We start from the raw sequence: 12548 nt of genomic DNA on the forward strand, positions 1-12548 counted from the left end.
GTTGAAAATACTTATTTCTCATGTAAGTGAAAATATTCACCGTAATAATATCATATCTCAAATAACCATTTCAATATCATATCAAGATCATATCTCAAATAACTGTTTCAATATCATATCAAGATCATATTTCAATATCATATCAAGATCATATCTCAAATAATCATTTCAATATCATATCAAGGTCATATCTCAAATAACCATTTCAAGATCATATCAAGATCATACTTCAAATAACTGTTTCTATATCATATCAAAATAAATGACTTGTCCCACATGCAATTTCAAAATATATCATAACTCATTGTTTCATCAAAAACATGTATAAATATGCAATTTATTAAACACAAATCATGGTAAGATTACTACTCACAGTACAATTTCTGAAATACCAACTTGTCACCTCGAACAATTGTTAGGACTCCCTTCGATCGAATATAAAATCATATCATATCAATCTCAAGTTAATTGTCTTGTTTAGGCTAAATCATAAATAAAATTAAACTACCCCTCTCTTAAGGTTTCATGATAACCTTCAAATTTCTCAAATGTTGTATCCAAAACAACATCTTATTACCCAAAATTCTTGTCTTTAATAACTAAATTTCAATACCCAAATCAAATTAACTTGACTAAAATTTACAATAATGATGTAGGAACAAAATTACCTTAATCCAAAATAATTTTCCAATCAAAGCTTGAACTCTTTTTTTTTTCAACTGAACAAAAATTTTGTTTAGGAGTTCTTTCTCCTGATTTGGAGAGAGAGAAGGCAGAAGTGTTGCCTTGTTAATCCTAAATATCTATTTGAAAATGTAATGGGCAAGGCTCCTTATAATTTTTTAAAATATATATATATATATATTATTTCCTATTCCCACAGAAATGGAATTATGAGCCATAGAACACTCCCATTTTCTTTTCTAAAAGTACCTTTATCCCACTTTTATTCTTTATTAAAGTCATTTGGGTTGACTAATGCTTCGACGACGTTTATGGATCTGATGAATAGTTTTTTTTTAGTGTTTGGATCTCTTTATTATTGTATTTATTGGTGACATTCTAATTTATTTAAAGAGGAGGGTGGATCATTCTAATCACCTCTGAGCGGTGTTGCAGACCTTAAAGGAACAACAATTGTATGTCAAATTCTCCAAGTGTGATTTTTGGTTGAATTTTGTAACTTTCTCGGGTCATATTATTTCTAGTAAAGAGACCATAGTGGATCCACAAAAGGTTGTTGTGGTGAAGAGGTAGCCTAGACCCACAACTCTATCTAACATTCAGAGTTTCTTGGGTTTAGCCGGGTATTATAGTCGATTTATGAAAAAATTTTAGTCAATAACTGCTTCTTTGACTAAGTTAACTCAGAAGAAGGTCAAGTTTTCCTGGTCAGATGCTTGTGAAGGAAGTTTTGAGAAGTTGAAGGATAAGTTAACTTCGGCTCCAATTCTGACTTTGCCGAAAGGCAATGATGGGTTCATGGTATATTGTGATGCATCTCGGGTAGGGCTTAGGTGTGTTTTGATGCATCATAAGATGGTGATTACTATGCTTCCAGGGAGTTGAAAGTACATAAGAGAAACTATCCTACTCATGATTTGGAGCTGTTGGCGGTTGGGTTTGCTTTGAAAATATGGTAGTATTATTTATATGGTGTTCACGTGGATATCTTTTCTGATCATAAGAGTCTACAATACGTGTTTACTCAGAGGGAGCTTAATCTCAGGCTGAGGGGATAGCTTGAGCTCCTCGAGGACTATGATATGAGTTTTCACTACTGCCTAGGTAAGACTAACGTGGTTGTGATGCTCTAAGCAGGTTATTCATGGGGATTTTATCTCATGTGGAGGAAACAAAGAGGGAATTGGTGAAGGATATTCACCATTTGTCTAATCTTGGAGTTTGCCTCTTGGACTCTAAGGATGGGGGTGTGATAGTGCAAGAAATGTTCGATCGTCTCTTGGTGCGAAGATTAAGGAGAAGCAAGTGCAAGACCCTATCATGATGAAAATAAAGAGTAACTTTGGTAGGCAAAAGGTAATGGTGTTTGAGATCAGTGGTGATGGTACTTTACGGTACCAAGAGAGGCTGTGTGTTCCTGATGTCAATGGTTTATGACAAAGGATTTTGGCTGAGGCGCATGAGGCGCGGTATGTTGTTCATCCCAGGTCGACTAAGATGTATCATGATCTCAAGGAGATCTATTTGTGGAATGACATGAATAGGGATGTGGTTGATTTTGTGGCCAAGTGCATGGTGTATCAATAAGTTAAGGTTGAGCACATGAGGCTAGGAGGATTGTATTAAGAAATTAATTTACCCGAGTAGATATGGGAAGTGATCAATGTGGACTTTATTATCGGCCTTTCTCGATCTCAGAATCAATATGATTTGATCTGGACCATCGTGGATAGGATGACTAAGTCTGCGCACTTTTTACCAGTGCGAACTACCTTCTCGGTGGAGGATTATGTAAAGTTATATCTTTAGGAGATTGTGAAGCTTCATGGGGTTCCTATTTCGATTACTTCTGATCATGGAACGCAGTTTACGTCCCACTTCTGGCAATCTTTTTAGAAAGGGTTAGAGACTAAGGTTAGTTTGAACATTGCTTTCCACCCGAAGATGGAAGGGTAAGCAGAGAGAACTATTTATACATTGGAGGGTATGCTTCGGGCTTCTATGATTGATTATAGTGGTAATTGGGTTGACCATCTACCTTTGGTGGAGTTTGCTTACAACAATAGCTATCATTCTAGTATTAGTAGGCCCCTTTTGAGTCATTGTATGGTAGGAGGTGTAGATCTCCTATTGATTGGTTTGATCTTGGTGAGGCATGCATGTTTGGTCTCGATTTGATTTACCAGGCTATGGAGAGGGTGAAGGCAATTTGAGAGAGGCTTAAGGCTGCCCAAAGTTGCCAAAAGTCCTATACAGATGTTAGGCATAGAGACTTGGAGTTTGAGATTGGGGATAAGGTTTTCCTTAAGGTATCTCCCATAAAGAAGGCAGTGTGATTTGGTAAGAAGTGGAAGCTCAGCCCCTAGTATGTTAGTCCTTATGAGGTTGTGCGGAGAATTGGTAATGTGTTTATGAGCTGGATTTTTCTTCTAGCTTGAGCTTGGTTCATCTGGTATTTCATTTTTTCATGTTGAGAAAGTGCATTTGTGATCCTTCTTTAGTTGTTCCTTTGGAAGAATTGGGTATCTCGAATTCTTTATCTTACGAAGAAATCCCAATTGAGATCTTGGATAGGCAGGTTCGTTGGTTGCAGACCAAAAATGTGACTTCAGTTAAGATTCTTTGGCGGAATCATATGGTGGAAGAAGCTACATAGGAAGCAAAAGAGGACATGAAGTCCAAGTATCCGTATATATTTTCTCCTCCTGGGATTCGTGCGGAAGGTATGTGTCTTCAACACATCTTTATTTTCAAAGTTTGTTAAAGGAAAGATTAATATCTTTGCCTCTTTATTTTCAAACTTTGTTAGAGATTAGAAATATATTTGATAATGAAAATGACTCATGCGTGTGGTTACCCCTACTTAGTCTATCATTTGGGGACGAATAATTCTAGTGGGGAAGACTAAAACACCTTGGTTTCTGGACCTTAGAAAATTTCCTGGAATACTAATCTTTAGGCCCAATATGACTCATGGGTATGAGCCATATAGTGGGGTAATGATGGTATGGTCCAGTCATATGCCAACCAGTGTTGGTTGATGGGATAGATTTTGGTTACTAGAATGGGTACGATTTAGGGGTATGAGTCGTATCAGTGTTTACGGATTATTTGATTCCTTAACTTAATCTTAGACTTGGTTACTTAGGTTAGATCTGAGTATGAGTGGCTCACCATAAGCCGTAAGCCAGGATACGAGTCGTACCAGGACTCGTATGGTAGATAGTGTCTAAATCTTTCTTGGGTTTAAATCTGTCAGGGGTACGAATCGTATGTTTTGGTTATGACTTGGTTGGATGATTCGTATGCCGGACAGTATTTGATCCAAAAGTTGAGGCTAAGATACGAGTGGAGGGTATCAGTCGTATTAGAAGGGTACGACTCATGAGGGTCAGTCGTATCCATGTAACAGGATTTTGTGCAACTTAAGTGGGGGTATTCTGGATATTTTTTTACTTATCCTAATAATGTCTCACGATTTCTAACCTACTTGGGAGTTTTTTACCCTATTATTCCATTCATTAACACTTAGACACTCTTCTAAACACCCTATAATTTTCTTAAAAACTTTTGGGCAAGGAAAGCTAGGGTTTCAACTAAAGGATTGATTTGGGGCTTGTTTTGGTGATTTCCTTCACTCATCATCTTGATTTAAGGCATGTTCTATTCCTTCATTGTTAAGTCTATCTAAAGTCATGATTTTTATGAATGTTTTTATGATTTCCTTGATTGTATGATTTTGATTTTCAAATATGAATTGGGAGTTTTGATATTAAGTGATTGGTTATGGGTTCTCATGATTTTAATTATGCTTTTATGCATTAATAGTGGTTTTAGATAACTGAATTGCGTGAGAATAGTTTAATGGTAATTGAAATTGATTTGGGTCATATTATGCCTCCAATGTGTTTGATAAAATGCTTATAAAGATATGTTCATTGCATTGACTACTTTTAATTCTTGTTTATTTAAAACTTGGTAAAGGAATTATGAATGGTTTAAATGGCTTGGGAAGTTAAATGTCTAAATGGTTATGCTTGAGGGGTACATGGAACCCACAAGTGGTTTAATGAAAGTCCTCTTAAACCTATATATGGTTGGCTATGGATAATACTTGCAAATAAGGATTCGTATGATGATACCTATATGCAAGCTAAGTAAGGATTGGTATGATGATACCAATATTGATGGCCTTGGTTAATAAATGGATAATGATTTGGTTATTTGAAAATTAATTTTAATTGAGCAATAACGACGGGATGTGTAGCAAAGCCGTGGAAGGTGGAGGTCCCGAGAGGATCAAAATTGGAAACTCATAGTTATTGATATAAGGTTGGTCTTTGTGACCGTGTGCATGATGTCACATTATATTTTGGGAGATGTACTAGTCATCCCAGGTTTTCTTTACTGGTCGTGCGGCTTCACACACTGGGGCCCTTTCAGCAGGGGGAGCTAAACTCATATAACCCATAGGTGATTTTGGACGGCAAAGCTACACAGCCCAGGTAAAGATTTTAAAGACATGCTAAATTTGGTCCCCTTTTCTTGCATAGTTATATATATTGGTAATTGGACTGAAGTGGTGAGCTTTCATCCTTTCGAAAGACTCCATTTAATGTTATGGATATTTCAAGACACTTTGATTTTATTTTGGATATTGATTTTGGTCATGGTTGGAGGCATGCCCCAACTGTATTTTATTACTCTTTTGGTTAGAGGCTTTATGGTACTTCTATGGATTGAAATGGGCGGAATCAGTATAAGTGTCGGTCTTGGAATTGGAATAAGCTGAAGGGCTGACATCATTGGATGATATTATTAGTTGTTCCATCATATTTCATTTTGGGATTTATTATATTTTGTTTTGAAATACCTTTGGTTATGACTTGGTTTATGGCCTCTGTTTTGGTATGATTGGATTGTTGGTATGGGATGGTTGGACTCAGTTGGGTCAGTCACAGTTGTAATCTTATCTCAGAGTCTTCATGTGAGTTGTCGTACTATCTTTCTACATGCTTGAAATTCAGCCAACCTAGGGCAGGCGGCTGGAGGTTGGGTTGGGTCACGGGAATAGTCTCCGATCCCGGTCGGACTTGGGATGCCAATTACGACAAGGCCCCCGGTCGGGTCGGGTCAGCATGCCACGTGTAAAGTTGAAATTGAAATATTATTCAAAAGAAAAGAGGTCACTCATTTTGAAACAAATTAAAAAGAAAAGTAGGTCATTTTTTTTTAAATGGGGGAAGTAAAACAAATACTCCTTTGAAGAAGAACTATGAACTTACTTTAAAAAAATCTATGGCATTTTACTAGATACAAAAAAAAAAAAAAAGAATTGTTTACCGAAAAAAGAGAGAAAGAATTGTGGATTGGTTACATTGGGAGAAATTTAAGTAAAGAGAAAAGAATTTGATAAATTTGGAGAAATTAAATGAAAGAAATACTCACCTTTATTTGGTTAACTATTTTATCGTATTTTCTTTTTTACTTTATTTTTTAGATTTTATTAAATTTCTACTAACAGATTTAATAACGTAAAAATTAGTTTTTATAATAATAATTCTTAAATGGTATATTTATGTGATTTGTCTTACTTTTTTATTTATCTGAGATATTCGAATTACAGATACTTTTCTTAATGAAAATTTATATGTGGGATATTTCACGAATAAGGAAGCAATTGGGGACCAATTCGCCCGAATTCACGTTCCTTCAATGTGGAAAACAAAAAATGAAAAAGGGAACAAACAAATGGACCGTAAGATTCGTAATTAGACTAATATGCTCTCTCTCCTACACCAAATTCCATATATTCTGTTCCCCTGACTGAATCCAATGGGTATGTGTCCCCCCCTCTCTCTATATACTTTGCAACAGATTTTTCTATGATATAGTACTAAATTTTTAGAGTAAATTATTAACAGATGTTACTGTTTTGTTTGCTAAATAAATTCTCAACTCCACTTTCACTGGTGTAAATTCATCTTGGCTTCCAATTCTCATAATAATAATTTGAAGTTGTGATAGAGGTGTGATACTATATTCTAACTTTACCTTTATACCAAAATCTCCTGAAAAAGCTTTTGATGATATTTGCTTAAAATGTAAGAAATATTTCTTGAAATCCAGAACTAGAACCCAATCCGGACATGCGTTCACAAGTTATTGACCCTCCCCGTTAATAGTTTGAAGTGATGTAATGCATTTTCTTTTTGAATGATATTATCGTTGTTGTATCTTTACCTAGAGGTCTAAGGCTGTCCAAAACTCAGTTCAAACCATTATCCCGAACCGATAATTTATTTATCGAGTTAACGGATTGGTTATTTTAACTATCAGGTCGGATATCGATCTTATAGTTTTTGTTATTGGGTTTTCGGTTCGAGCCACGGTTTAAGTGATTTTTTTATCAGGTGGCCTCGATAATATAAATAGGCCGATGGGCTGCATACCAATTAATAATCCGGGTTATTTTCAAATATAAACCCAAATAAGGGTGACTTTGTTAAAATAGCCCCAAATAAAATGACTTTGTTAAAATAGTCTTAACTTTTTAAGTCATATTTTCTTGGACGAAAATACCTCCTGTAAAATATTTGTCGTTAAACCTCTTTCTTCCTCTCTCTTCCAAATTTCAGAATCGATCTCCTACTAAAATACTTACTGTTAGATCTGTTTTTTTTAATTCCAGAATCGAGCCGTAAGAGTTCTTCAGGTATGAAATTCATCATCAAAATTAATTGTGGTAATTTTAGCTAATTGATGCATTGTGGTAATTTTAGCTTGTTATGTAATTAGCATATTGATTTGATTTTTGGGGAGGTGAACGTAAGTTGAAGTTGGGATATGCTGTTGTTGTAGTAACATGTTTACTATTGAGGAATTGCATCAAACAGGTATGGGGAGTTTGTTATTGCGGTTATAATTATGTTTGAGTAGTTGTGAGGAGTCGGTCTTGGAGAGAAAGGCCGTTAATATGGAAGTTAACGTTAATCACAACATATTTTGGGAAGGCTAAACGTATAAGGTCAAGGTGGTACAAGAAATTAGTTCCAAGTATTTCAAACTAGTGGTATAATTAGCATTAGAAGATGATGAGGAATTGTGTCAAACAGGTTGTGAGGACTTTGTTATTGCGATTATAATTGTGTTTTAGTAGTTGCGAAGGTTTGGTCTTGGAGGGAAAGGCTGTGTTTTCCATCTCAGATGAATCCAACCTATGTTTTAGAGATTAAAGAAGCACTAACTTGTTGATTCTAAGAGAGAGCACCTTAGCTATTAGCTTGTATAACATAGAGCAACAGGCAATGGGTTCAAACTCTTTAATGATAGCAGGATTTGGCACTAGAACAGAACTACTTCCACCAAAATATCTGAATAATGAATGCATTTTGACAGACGGGTGGAGCTAGGGTCGTATATCACAAGGGCCTTCGTGAAAGAATTACTCTCTCTATATATAAGGGGAAAAATACATTTTTATGTATATATAATAGATACTGAATTTCTTGATTTCTTTCATGTGTTCACCTATTTATATTCGGAACTCCCTTAGTGAAAGTCTCGACTTTTCCACTGATGACAGACCACATTCAAGTGCTGGGTAAGGGAAGATGACAATACTTTTAGCTTTGGAAACTGATTGTGATGGAACTTACCTTAAAACCTAAGATTGAAGAGTTTCTATCAGTTCATAAAGTTAATATCATATACTCTAGATAATGACTATAGATGAGCGGTTTCTAAGGCTCCAATCATTGAAAATGACAAATCAAATATCTGACCTTTTAAACCTCTAAAGTCAAATGTGTTCAATTTTCTTGTTCAAGATGTGGTGTGAATGGTGTGGACATCAATAATTATTTTCCTAGTTTTCAATATGTGTATCTTGTGAGGGCCCTCTAGTTAGTACAGATGAGTTTTGCAATTAGTTGTTAGATTACTCCACACCACATTTTAAAGATATCAGAAAATGTCTGGCACTTTGCTAGATCGAATCCAAAAACAGCACACACAGAGAGTATTGTTAACTTTGTTTCAACATTTTTATCCATTCAATATTGTGTTTTTATGCTATTTTTGGTCCTAAATTACGGTCATATGTACAAGCAAAAAATCCGGCAGACTTATGCTCTCTGAAGAGATAAGGTTTCATCATTTGAATTTAGATAGCTTTAAGACTCCATACATCCAACATTGTATTCTTGAGATGTAAGTTGCGCGTGCATGAAACTTTAGGCTAAATTTTTTAAAAAAAAATGAAAGTTTTGAACTTTTGATCATTGACTATATATTCTATTGCAGGCCAATATCTGATGTTTCGAGTGATCTTACTATAGAAGTCCGATCAGCCAATTTTGCTCTTCACAAGATTCAAAAATGAAGTGTGCAATCTTTATTCCTCTCGTGTAATTTAATCTACCGCTTTTCATCATCATTGCAATGCTCAATTCTATGAAAAAATAGAAGTTATGCAAAGAAATGGCTAGTCTAAAGTACCTTGAAAAAGATTGATGTTTTAGCCGTTATAAGTAGGCTACTGATATCAATACAGTTGTGTTGAGGAGAAAAGAAAAGTTAATAGCCAGATGCAAAAACAGAACTACAGAACTTAAGTTATGTGCTTTATGTTAAAATTAAGAAAAATGAAAGAAGAATACCTTGGATACATTTCTAATGTGATTGCTAGTTTGTCATTATTTGCAGTTCCCTCTGGTTTCACGAAGTGGAAGAATTCGAAAGCTGCTGCTAGAGGCGAAGGATACAAAGGTTTCAAGAATCAATCTTATTGGTCTTCCTGGCAGATTTGATACATTTGAACTTGCTGCAAAGTTCTGCTATGGAGTGAACGTTGAGATTACCATATCAAACGTGGCGTTACTCAGATGTGCAACCGGTTTCATGGAAATGACAGAAGATATCTCTGAGAAAAACCTGAAAATTCGTACTGAGGTATTCCTTAAGGATGCGGTATTTTCAAACATACCCAACTGATATTTGTTCTTCATCGCTATGAAACATTACTGCCGATATCTGAAGAAGTCAATCTTGTTAGTCGGTTAATAAACGTAATTGCAAATAATGCCTGTAAAGAGCAACTAATATCTAGTTTCTTAAAGCTAAAGTATAATTTCCACCAAACCTGTTCAGTGCGTTGATTCTTAGACACCATCATACTAGTGCAAAAAATCACTCACGGTGCTAAATCTGGATTTCTTTCAGAGAGTTTTGTTAGTAGTAAAAACAAAAGGTCTTAAACAAGACATTATCAGCAGAATTTTGATAAATTATGCCCAAAATTCTCTTCAGGGTTTGTTCATAAAGGACCCTTAGTTGGTTAAAGAAAGTTTCTTGGATTTGGATTTGCAGAAAATACAAAGGATTATCGTCGAAACAATAGCTGGCTTACTACCAACACAATCCAGGAAAAGCGCAGTACCAATGGCTTTTCTTTCAAGTTTGATAAAATCTACAATAGCAGCATCAGCATCGACTTCCTGCAGGTCTGATCTAGAGAGGCGCATTGTCCTACAGCTAGATTAGGCAATTCTAGAAGATATTCTTATATCTGCAAATGCACATGGAAACAATCATAACCCTCTCTATGACATAGATTCTATCTTAAGGATATTTTTTTTTCTTGAATTTGGATGAGGATGAGGAAGAGGATAATCCACTACGAGATGAAAGTGAAATAGTTACGACTTTGATAGTCCTGGATCTCCCAAACATAGCTCTATCGTTAAGGTGTCAAAATTATTGGACAATTATCTGGCAGAAGTTGCACTAGATTCGAACCTAACACCATTGAAATATATAACAATGGCAGAGTTACTTCCAAACCATGCACGTCTAGTTTATGATGAATTATATCGAGCTATAGATATTTTCCTCAAGGTAAGCCACTCAACCTCTTCAATATGTTCTTACTCATCTGTTCAAAACAATTATTGTTCTCACAAAAGAAGTTTAATATGTTTTTAACACCACGCATGACATTCTCATGGCAGGTTCATCCCAACATTAAGGATTCTGAACAGTATAGATTCTGTAAAACTATTGACTGCCAGAAACTATTGCAAGAAGTTTGTAGTCACGCAGCTCAAAATAAACGTTTGCCTGTGTAAATGGCAGTCCAAGTGCTATACTTTGAACAAATCAGACGAAGAAATTAATGAACGGAAGGCATAATCAGTTCTTTGGAATTAATAATCAATTCCCTCAATGTTCAGGCAGTAGAGCAGAAAGCGAATGTATATATCCTAGACATAATTACGCATCAGTCGAGAGAAAATAAAGAATTGAAACTCAAGGTTGCAAGAATGAGAATGAGGCTTAAAGATTTAGAAAAAGATCACGTCTCCATGAAACAGGAGCTAGTAAAGTCACATCCTTCCAATAAGTTGTTCAAGTCATTCACCAAGAAATTAACAAGCTCAATGCACTGTTCCGAATAAGAGAGTTTAAGCCTATAGGGGGTAAAGCTAACTCAGAAAGTCGATTACTCTTTCAGAAGAGAAGGCGTCGTTCAGTTTCTTGATGTTGTACTCTAGCGTGAATAAGAAAGAGTATATAGTGGTTCATAGTGCTAAGTTTGATGGATGTTGATGTGTTGAGTAAAGTTCCTTCTTTCATATTGTCTTTTGATTGTAACCTTGAAAGAAGATACTCACTCAAACTTCTACTTTAAATGTATATAAACAAGTGTGAATTTTTTTTATAGCTTTATGAAATTTGCACTTAATTTGCATATTGCAAACAAAATATGATGATGTGCATGTGAAACATTGCAATTATAAACAACATCCAATTTAAGGTTATCAAATCAAGCACAACAAGATATTCACTACGATGTTTGGATAGCAACTACGTGTGGCGGTTACATGCCTCGAAGATTGAAGATTCTTTGCTCTTTCAGGTTACTACATATGAAAAGGCTCACAGTTACTTGGTTGATTTCATAACGTCCAACCACAGGAATGAGAAATCAAAGGTCATATGTGACTACATACTAGAGCTTGTGTGTGACTCTAGTAATGTAATCACACCAAACTTCGTGGTTGATGAAATGAGAAGGAACTATGGAATAATCATATCCTACAACAAAGGATGGCGAGCGATAAAGCATGCCTATACGGTGATAAGAGAAACCGTAGAAGAGAACTACAACAGGTTGCCATCGTATCTTCACATCATGAAAGAAAACAACCCAGGCACGTACACAAACATAAAGAGGGACGATGAGAATAGGTACAAATTCTATACTGTTGAAATTGAAAACTTTTGCCCAAGAGGCAAAAGATTATTCTTTAATTGCATTGATTAGATTATTAACATATATGTAACTCTTACCTCATGAGCAAGACTTTAGAAAATTGATGAAATTGAAAACTTTTTCCCAAGAGGCAACGGTTTATTCTTTAATTGCACTGATTATATTATTAACATATATGCAAACTTTTGCCTCATGGGAAAGACAGTTTAGAAAATCATTGAAATTGAAAACTTTTGCCCAAGAGGAAAAAGTTTATTCTTTACTTGCATTGATTGGATTATTAACATATATGCAACTCTTGCCTCATGGGTAAGACTTTAGAAAATTGATGAAATTGAAAACTTTTGCCCAAGAGGTTACGGTTTATTCTTTAATTACACTGATTATATTATTAACATATATGCAAACTCTTGCCTCATGGGCAAGACAGTTTAGAAAATCAATGAAATTGAAAACTTTTACCCAACAGGCAAAAGTTTATTCTTTAATTACACTGATTAAATTATTAACATATATCAACTCTTGCCTCATGGGCAAGACGTAGTTAAGAAAATTATTAAAATTGAAAACTTTTGCTCAAGAGGCAAAA

At 35.1% G+C, this 12548-nt stretch overlaps 1 pseudogene; it reads left to right on the forward strand.

Annotated features, from left to right (window-relative positions):
• The first annotated feature begins 8812 nt into the window (after positions 1-8812).
• On the forward strand, positions 8813-11224 carry LOC107858139 (annotated as a pseudogene).
• The last annotated feature ends 1324 nt before the right edge of the window (positions 11225-12548 follow it).

The sequence above is a fragment of the Capsicum annuum genome, chromosome 2, assembly GCF_002878395.1.
Source record: "Capsicum annuum cultivar UCD-10X-F1 chromosome 2, UCD10Xv1.1, whole genome shotgun sequence".
NCBI lineage: Eukaryota > Viridiplantae > Streptophyta > Magnoliopsida > Solanales > Solanaceae > Capsicum > Capsicum annuum.